This window comes from Suricata suricatta, chromosome 11 (assembly GCF_006229205.1).
Source record: "Suricata suricatta isolate VVHF042 chromosome 11, meerkat_22Aug2017_6uvM2_HiC, whole genome shotgun sequence".
Classification (NCBI taxonomy): Eukaryota; Metazoa; Chordata; class Mammalia; order Carnivora; family Herpestidae; genus Suricata; species Suricata suricatta.
Genome location: NC_043710.1, coordinates 23,771,080 through 23,781,540, shown reverse-complemented (window position 1 = coordinate 23,781,540; position 10,461 = coordinate 23,771,080).

The following is a 10,461-nucleotide window of genomic DNA, read 5'->3' as shown; positions in this document are numbered from 1 at the left end:
ACAATCCCAGACTTTAGCCTCTACAACAAAGCTGTCATCATCAAGACAGTATGGTATTGGCACAAAAACAGACACATAGACCAATGGAATAGAATAGAGAACCCAGAACTGGGCCCACAAATGTATGGCCAATTAATTTTTAATGCTCTTTTTTAATTTTTTAAATGTTTATTTTTGAGAGAGAGAGAGAGAGAGTGAGCGAGCAATGGGTAAGAGAGGAACAGAGAGAGAGGGAGACACAGAGTCTGAAGCAGGTTCAGGGCTCTGAGCTGTCAGCACAGAGCCCAATGTGGAGCTTGAACTCATGAACTGTGAGATCATGACCTAAGCTGAAGTTGGATGTTTAATTGACTGAGCCACCCAGGTGCCCCAACACTTTAATATTCTAATGAACACTGAGAGGCAGGAGTAGAGAGATATATGCATAATGTTTACATATAGATGATATATACTTATTTATATATAAGGCATGATTCCTATTACCCTCTTAATCCTTCTTTATTCTGTGGAACATTATGATTAGTAAATGTCATCCATTAAATTCTGTTGAATATAATCAACACATAATATAATGGGGTATGTAAAACAAAATGTAACTATAATCATAAAAATAAGAATTTAAGATGGGGTGGGATGGAATATGGCTATTTTATTTTACTTTTTATTTTTTTCACATTTATTCATTTTTGAGTGATGGAGAGAGAGAGTGAGCATGAATGTGGGAGGGGGAGAGAGGGAGGGATACACAGAATCTGAAGCAGGCTCCAGGCCCTTAGCTGTCAACACGGAGCCTGAAGTTGGCTTGACCCCATGAACTGTGAGATCATGATCTGAGCTGAAGTCAGACGCTTAATCGACTGAGCCACCCAGGTGCCCCAGAATATGGCAATTTTAGAAGGAAGGAATGACATGGAATGCTAAAGAGAGAAGGGGAAATTTGAATTTGGACTTTGAGAAATGACCACCGTAGGAGCTAGAGTTTTTCTCGGGATTCCCTGAAAGCTAACCAGATGACAGACCAAACTGGTGGCACTAGGAGTCCATTGGATTGTTCTAAATCCCAATTCTGAGTCACAGAATATAAACCCATTGATAATCTGCTATGTGATTCTGTATCCTGGTTACTTTATTAGTCCTTTTGAAGCCTGGAAAAGTAATCAATTTGAGCCTGATTATCCCTGAATTTCCCCCTCTTCATCTATATTCTGTCAATGAGAATAATGGAATGAACATCGGATAATAAGAATACAGTTTCAATCTCACATTATGCCTGCCTAGTCCAGTAGAACAGGTACTTTCTATAAAGAGAAAAAGTTCTAGATCAACTATATAATTTTCTGCAATAATTGAAATGTTATGTAATCTGTACTAGCCAGTATGGTAGCCACAAGTCATATGTGGCTACTGAGCACTCAAACTATGGCTAGTATGAATGAGGGACTGAATGTTTAATTGTTTTTCGTTTTAGTTTAAGCTGCCACACATGGTTAATTGGAGAGTGCAGTTCAAGGAGGAGTTAACAATAGGTCCAGAGTAAATGATTCATGTATATTTGGAAATAAGATAGTAATTTGTAAGTGCTAGAGCATAGGTGAATGCTGTAGTGTATTTGAGATGAGGCTGGATAATAGACTAAGGTAAGTTAGGAAAGACTTCCAATAGCCAGCCAAGTTGTAAGGTTGGCCACAGACATTGAAGCCTGGCAATGTGACATGATGAAATCTCTCTTAGGACAGTCTTGTTGGCATATGAAAGAATAATGCAAGATAGATGAGAGAGGGTGGATATGAGATGAATGCTACAAAGAGACAATTTAAATGTAATGAAATTATAAATTAGAATTGTGGCTGTAGAAAGAGAGTAAAATAGTTAAATTTTCAAAACATTATGAAAGTAGAATTGACTCAATTTATGATGATTTGTGGGATGTGTGTGTGTGTGTGTGTGTGTGTGTATGTGTAGGTGAGGAAGGGAAAGACTGTAGTCATGAAGATGATTTGGGGATTACTAGCCCAGATAATTAGTAGATGATGATGACATAGGGGATAGAGGGAAATCTGGTTTGAAGGAGTGTATCAGTTAACTGTTGCAATAATGTTATATAGTAGTCAGCAGGCAACTCTGGCTTTTAATACACATTTGTCATTGCTCATAGGTTACAGGTTGATTGGGCTTTGGCTGAGCATTTCTTAGAGACAAGGAATGGTGATATTACTTGGGTTATTTATCTGGTGATCAGAAATGCTCTGGCTTGTTAAAGATCCTCTCAGTTGACTGTCTCTGTGACACATACCTCAGCTTCTAACTGGGGAGTCTGGACATATTCTGACGGCAAACCAAAGGGAGTACTTTTTAATCCTGTTTTTGACATTTGCTAGTGGCCAGTTGACCAAAGCAACACATTTAATCAAACCCAGAATCCATGGAGGGTGGTACCCCAAAGAACATGAGTAGAGAGAGACATAAGAACTTGAAGGCATAAACAATATCGCTTTGGTAACATCTTCCTTTTAGTCAGTTACTCATGTCTCTTTCACATGTAAATACCTTAGGTGTATGTGTCACTCCCCTTTAATGATCCATACAATCATTGATCATTATATTGGACTCTGAGTCCAGGAACTCATGCTTTACATGAAGTCAATATGTTTAAATACTTTAAAAAATGCTTTTTTGAGACAGACAGACAGAGAGAGAGAGAGAGAGAGAGAGAGAGAAAGAGACAGAGAGACAGAGACAGTATGAGCAGGGGAGGGTCAGAAAGAGAGGGAGACACAGAATCTGAAGCAGGCTCCAGGCTCTGAGTTAGCTGTCAGCACAGAGCCCTACGCGGGGCGCAAACCCACAAACCATGAGATCATGATCTGAGCCAAAGTGGGACTCTTAACCAACTGAGCCACCCAGGTGCCCCAATTTGTTTATAATTTAGTTTGTCTTTGTGCAGAGATCTATAAATTAGAAAGACAAGTTATTTAGCTTCCCAAATCTTTATACACTCATAACATAATAAGATAAGGGCCAGATAATCTCAGTAGTTCATTTCATTTAAAATGTAGGATGGGGGACACATAGCAGTCACTGATTCTTAGAGAGTATGGAATCTAGCTGAAGCAGTGTTATAAATTCTCACTACCCAAATTTGGGGAGTTGGTGTTGCTTGATTAGACCAAGATTTGCTCCTTGGGAGTGGCTCCCTAGACTATTGTTCTCTACTGTTCTATGGGAATAAACTCTCTTTGCTATTATTTTTAGCAACTTATAGCTCTGCATTCTGGGATGTATTTTTCCAGGTCTGTTGCCCTCACTTTTTAACTTCCGAAAAGGTCATTGGAAAATATGCTCTTTCAGTTACTTTCTCAAACTGATCCTTGCACATATAAAGGTAGATGTCCCAAAGTCTTTTGAAAGGCTTTGAAATACGTTTTGAAATACATAGATTCTTTTTAACTCCAGGCCAATGACACTTTTACCAATATTGAAAAAATGCTGTGGGTTATCTACAAAATAACAATAGATATTGTGGCTAAAACATTTTTTTTTTCTTTTTTATGTTTAAAGTGTCATACCAAGAATTTTTTTTTATTGAAACATGCCTATCTCTCCAGACTTACTCAGTGATATTTTGGGCATCACTGTCTTCAGTGGGATAATGCCTTTATGACGTTAAGAAATCCTTTTACTTAGGTGATTCTTTTTTGCTTTGATCTTTGCTCCTAGGTATTTTATTTTGAGAAATATTTTTCCCAATTGAGAATTTGGAGATGAGAAGCAATTTTATGCTCTATCCAGAAAATCGTGGCCCATCTATGTCATATATATATGTATATATATATGATATATATGTATGACATATATGTCATATATATACATATATATCACATATATATACATATATATATATGTATATATACAACTTAGAAAAGCCAGCATACTTTCCACTCTGGGCTTAGAAATGCTGTTGCTCAACTCTGAAATTTTATTAGGTATATTTTAAATCTTCCAACTTACTGCAAGTGGCAATTACATCATTTGTTTTGCTACTATAAAACAATTTTTAGGAACATTCTCAGTCTTTGTCTAGTCTAGTCTCATTTCTAGTCTTTGTTCATTGCCCATTCCACTGTTTCTTGTTATGGTCACACTCTGTGTTCATTGCCAAGCGCCAATTTCTGTGTCAGTTAGGTTTTACTGCAATAATGCTTCATTACTTAGATCCTTAAATGATAGGGATTTACTAATGTTTGTGAATCTGCAAATGACTTTGGTATGGCTTGTCCGGCCATTTCTTCTGGCCTTAGCTTGAGACACATATGTAAATGTTTCCTTGCTTTTGGCTGATGTAGGATGATTGGTACAAGTGTACCTGATCCATGCTTTCAGCCTGCAGGAAGTAGATCTGGATGTACTCCTAGGTGTCCAAGAACAGAAATAGAAACATGCAAATGTTTTTTCAGGATTCTGCTTGCATCAACATTCCTGTTGCCCCATTGGCCAAGACAGGTCACTTGGCATATTAAGTCCAAAATCCATATGAAAGAGGATGGGGCCCAGAAGATATGGATATTGAGTACATCAGTGCTGTTAGTCTTTCACAGAGAGCACATGATGAGTTTGGTTTTGTAGAAGGGAGGAGACAAAGAGGCCAAGACCATGTCATTGAGGTTCTTTATTCTGGGCTATAAAATCGGTATCTGTATTGAGAGGAATGAGAGAATAGTAGAGAATTTTAAGCAGGGGATCAATATGATACCCTTTTTTCCCCCAGAAGAATCATTATGCAGAACTGGATAGGGATTTATAAAGATTATGGCTTAGAAGCAGGTAGAGCAGTTAGAAGAATATTGGTGATAAATCATAAGTGCCCAATAAATTAATAACAGTAGGCACAGAGAAAGCACTACAGGGTATCTGATCAGGGGAAGGAGAAATTAAAGTTTGAAATCAGAAGTTTTTTCTTATTGTTTCAAAGACGTGAAAGGAAAAAAAATAATGATGCCACTAATTCAAAGATAAGGTTGTATTTTTTTTAATTAAAAATGATCCTCAAGTCCCTTCTTTTAATTTATAATTCTTATTTCAGACAGGTTTGGAATCTCTTCTAGATTCATAGTCTCAGCCTCAGGTATTTGAGTATAAGAAATTTGTTCACACTGTCATTTGAAAAAAGCCAACACAGCTTTCAGAAAAGGAAGCCTGTTGTATTTTGAGTTATTCCAAATAAAAGTTCCTCTAAGCTTGCTGGCTCAAATTGACCTTAATCATCTTTGCTGTTTCTGTGCTGTTTATACTAGGCACAGGGTAAGGGGCCCATTTCTCTCTTGGCAGTTAGTGTGGCAGGTGTTAAAAAAGAGAATGGTCATTTATCTCAATGAGGTTGAATTGACAAGCCCGGAATGATCTTATTGTCCATGGTAAATGTCTTAGGGGATGTTTTCCAAATTGTAACAAAACAATAGAGTGAGATACTTATGAAAAAATTTAAGAGAGATGCACATACACATGTACATGTTTTATTTTTTTTAACTAGGGATTTTATCTACTCTTTAACAAATGCAACAACTTGTGTGGTTGAAGGAGGAAGCAGTTAAACTCTTTTGGACATGATTTTGAGAGAAAAGTAGTTCAAGAAAAAGGAATCCTGACTGATTGTCAAAATATTGAGTGAGGGCCATTACAGAGTTAACTCTAAAAAAGCAAACTTTATAGGGTAGCAAAGATGGCCTCTTTAAAACTATTATAAGGAGCAACTCATCATAGATGATTTCAGTGCCTACCTTAGGTGCTTACGGTAAAATGCTTTATAGGGCTGTTTTTGGAATCTCTGCAACAGACTTAGTTCAGATTGTATTCCTCTATGTCCTCTTGGAAATTGTGAATACAGATGTACACATTCAATAAATAGTTTTAAGGGAGGGGTGTCTGGGTGGCTCAGTCGGTTGAGAGTTCGACATTGGCTCAGGTCCTGATCTCACAGTTTGTGAGTTTGAGCCCTGCATCAGGCTCTGCATGAACAGCTTAGGGCCTGGAGCTGCTTTGAATTCTTTCTCTCTCTCTCTCTCTCTCTCTCTGCCCTCTTCTGTGCATGCTCTATCTCTCTCTCAAACATATTTATATGTTTTTTAAAATTTATTTGTTTATTTTTCATCTTTTTCACTCCTATATAGCACCACTTATGAGAAAAATTTATGATGCTAACTGTCCTGAATCTTCACTGATGAGGTTGAAAACATGACACATAGCCTTTAGTCTTCACATACAAGAACTGCAGTATGAGACAAGTGTTGTCTTTGCTGGATGCTGTCCATGGAGAGATGAGCAAGGGGTGAGGGTTGTCTCCCTTGTTAGATGTTTCTCTGTTTCTTAAGCATTTGTCTTTTCCTTGTTAACCACGAGTCTCAGTAAAGTGAGTTTTTCTTTTTTTTTTAATGTTTATTATTTATTTTGTGAGAGAAAGAGAGAGCATGAGTATAGAAGGGACAGAGAAAGAGAGAGAGAGATTACTAAGCAGGCTCTGTGCTGTCAGCACAGAGGCTGATATGAGGCTTAATCTCCCAAACCACGAGATCATGACTCCAGCCAAAATCAAGAGTCAGCTGCTTAATTGACTAAGTCACCGAGATGCCCTTAAATTGAATTTCTTAACTCTAGAAAGGAGCAGTTTCTTTGGTTTTATCTCAGTGTAGAGCAAGGCTTAGGAGCTTGACATCTGTGCTTGTTCCTAGGGTATCAATACAGATGAGAAGTCTATAACCAGACTCATTGGAAAAGGATTCCAGGAGACTGAGGTAGTTCCACAAGCTCTTGGGTGTGTTACCACATTTAAAATCATAGTTGGTGGGCAACCGGTGGCTCAGCTGGTTAAGAGTTGGACTATTGATTTCAGCTCCAGTCATGATCTCACAATTTATGGGATTGAGCCCTGCATTGAGCTCTGTGTTCGCAGCAGGTGCCTGCTTGGGATTCTCTCTCTCTCTTTTCCCCTCAACCCAACCTCCCCCGGCCCTCTCCCACTCATGGTGTCTCTCTCAAAATAAATAAACAAGCAGACATTAAAAAATCAATAAAATCATGATTGGAAAACAGAAAAGATAGTGTCAGAGGAGGAGACATGGCAGCAGACCTATCACTGAACAGTAACGAATTTAATATGGCTACGAATTCTTTGCAGTTCCTCTCATTAGGAGTTGAAATTTCTTTCCCCACTTCTAAAATCTAGACTGAAATTTGCTGAAAGTAGATCTTAAGAGTTCTATCAAAACAAAAACAAAAACAAAAAACAGTTCACTAAAAATAAATATTTGAAAAAAATCTATGTTTTGAGACTTCAAGTAGAACAAACAACAACAAGAAAACACAAACCCAAAACAGAATAAAACTATGTGTGGTGATAGATATGTCAGTCTGATTTTGATAGTAAGTTCACGAAGGCATATTTCATGCTGTATACCTTAAATATATATAATATTTGCCAAATATGCCTCATTGAAACTGGAAAAGAACCAATGGATAGTACTAGAACTGGCCTCTGAACTCCTGGGATCTGGCCCCATAGTTTGTCCTCTAAACCCCCACCCTGTACTGGTTTCCACCAAGTTGTCTCTGGTTGTTAGAAGGGTTTGTCTTCCCATGGAGTGCCTTTGAGAAGGCCTTGTGAAGACTTCTGAGAGGAAAGAGGCACAGCTATCTCATTAGATTATAGTCATGCTGTGTATGAGAAAATTAGAGAGACATTTTTCATTAAATCTCTGGTGTGATTGCATTGCTACTTAAATTGCAATCTGAAAATGAAAGAGCATTTCTTTGGTCATTAAAGTCACACCAGAAATGGATGTGTTAAAGGAGGATTACTATGCAGTGGGTGGCGAGAGGGGGCTGATTTAGTAATGACATAATTTCTGTTGTCATGCCTAAGCGCTCTCTCCCTCATGCCTCCTGGAATATTTTAGATGTGAGCCTGTTAATCAATTACATTTATAAAAAAATTCACACCACTTACCTTTTTACAAATAATTCAGATCATTGGTACAACTGACAACCCATAGTGCTCCCCACCAGAGTGTGCTTATTGTCAAATGGTAAGAAAGCTTTAAAAAGAACTAAAACGTACCGTGAAAGTAAATTAATAGAACTCATATTGTGATCCTAGGTCCTTGATTGACTTTTATCATCTTTGTTTGCTCAGTCACCACAGGGGAAGAGCCTGCCGTTACCATGAAATTAACAATGTTCAACCCCATTAAATGAAACTTAAAGAGTTATGGATTCTGAATGGTACACTAATACCATTTTATAACTAAAACCTTGTAATTCAGTTCCTTTGAAACTGTCTTATAAATAATCTCAAATTATCATTTTTTTAAGCAATCATTTGATAGGAGTTTTTCTCTTTTTTTTTCTTTTTTTCATTCTTTCTTTCTTTCTTTTTTTTTTCTTTGGCTTCTAGACTATAATATTAAGTCCTGTAATTTTACCTGAAGTATAAAAATCCAATTGTAGTCTTTCTAATGCTACAATTTGAAACTTACTATAGTTCAAGATAGTGAATCTGTTTCATATTTTCATTTCACTGGGTGAAAAGAAGAAAGACAACATTGGCATGATTGCTTTTCATTCCACTATCCATGATTTTGTTGGAGGAAATTTTCTTCATGAAATCTCTTGCAGCTCCAAAATCATGTAACAATAATACAGAGCTTTTGAAAATGAAAAAGTGATCCAAGGAGAGTAGTTCTACCCTTGAATGGACATGAAAAATTAATAACAACCAACATTTATTGAATACTTGCTGTATGCCATGGATGATGCAAATGCTTTACAGCCCCTTCTGATCCAGCTGTTCAACAACCTAAGCTAATGTTGGTGGGTGCTGGAAATCCACTCCAGGTCCGTTCTCTTGGTATTGTACTTCTATTTACCATTCTGAAGGAAAGGGACAGATTATGTGTAATGGCCCTTATCGTCTTAATTTGATTCACAAGCGCTGGTGAGGGAAAAAAACCCTGACATTCTGTTTTCTAGACTTGCAGAGAACTTCTAGGGAGGAGAAGAGACTGGGTTGTTAGTGGGAAAAGCCTAACTGGTAGCTCTGCGGTGTTCTTATGCATGGATGCCGGAGTTAAACATGTTGTGCACTTCCGTTCTTTCTTTTGCCTTTATTCAATAACTATTTTAAAGAGAAATAAAGTCATAAAAATAGTAATAATTCATATTGTGATTATATTAGTGAAAAATTAGAAATGACTTTTAAATGGGGAAATTATTATGTATATTTAAAATTGAAGAAATATTACTTAGATATGAAGACTGCTTTTGGTGCCAAAACATACTCACCATAAATATTAAGGGGAAAAGTGAAATATAAACTCAGTATGAACATTGAACTGTGTAAAATTTCTGGGGTGCCTGGGTGGCTGGCTCAGGTCATGGTCTTACAGTTTGTGGGTTTGAGCTCCGCCTGGGGCTGTGCTGACAGCTCAGAGCCTGGAGCCTGCTTCTGATTCTGTGTCTCCCTTTCTCTCTGCCCCTCCCCTGCTTGCACATTGTCTCTCTCTCTCTCTCCCTCCCTCCCTCCCCCTCCCTCCCTCCCCCCCTCTCTCTTTCCTTTCTCAAAAATAAATATTACAAAGATTTAAAAAATGACTTAAAATTATGTTTGTACAACACAAATGGGGAGTATACAAAATTAGAATAGTTTTTTTTTAAACCGTGGAACTTTGGAAAAATTCATTTCTTTTGTGAATTTACTTACAAATATAAAAGCAAAAATCTGAAGGAATAACTATTTCAAAAATCAGCAATAACATCTCGTTCATAATTTTTCTCACTTCTGCATCTAAAAATAAAGCAAATGATTTCTAACCAAAATATGGTTTTGAGTATACAAATTCACAAGTACTCATTTAAATCTGAAGTTTAATTTTTAATGTGTCCCTTGCTATAGTCCATCAGTCAAAGAAAGCATCCTCAAGTTTCCAAGGTGGTTATTAGTACTGTGTGGAACACATGGCTATTTGCTTAGAAAAAATTTAGCTTAAATTAGGGCTTACACTGTTCAGAATACAGTATAATCCAGAGTGCATCTTGCTTCCTGGTGAAAGTTCCTGTATATTCAGAATTGCCCCAAGATATAGTAGGTGATTTCTCTAATCAATCTAGAACTTTCTGTCTTGGTTAGTTGTGGCACCCTGTGGCTTGTCCTTTAATTGTTCAGTGCCACCTTAAATTTTATATGCATTTATGAGAAAATGTGATATGCCTCTAGGAAAACAAGTTAGAACAGACATCAATATTGTGGCACAACTAGGAGGCAAAGGAGTATTTTTTAAAAATCAGAAAAGGAAAATCACTTAAATCTGTTAGTCATCACACCTTAGGGAGTGGCTCAATTCGGACAGTAAATAGCCTGTGTCTCCAGCATTTCCATGCCCTGCAATTGTGGCACATTTTGAAATCAACAGAGAC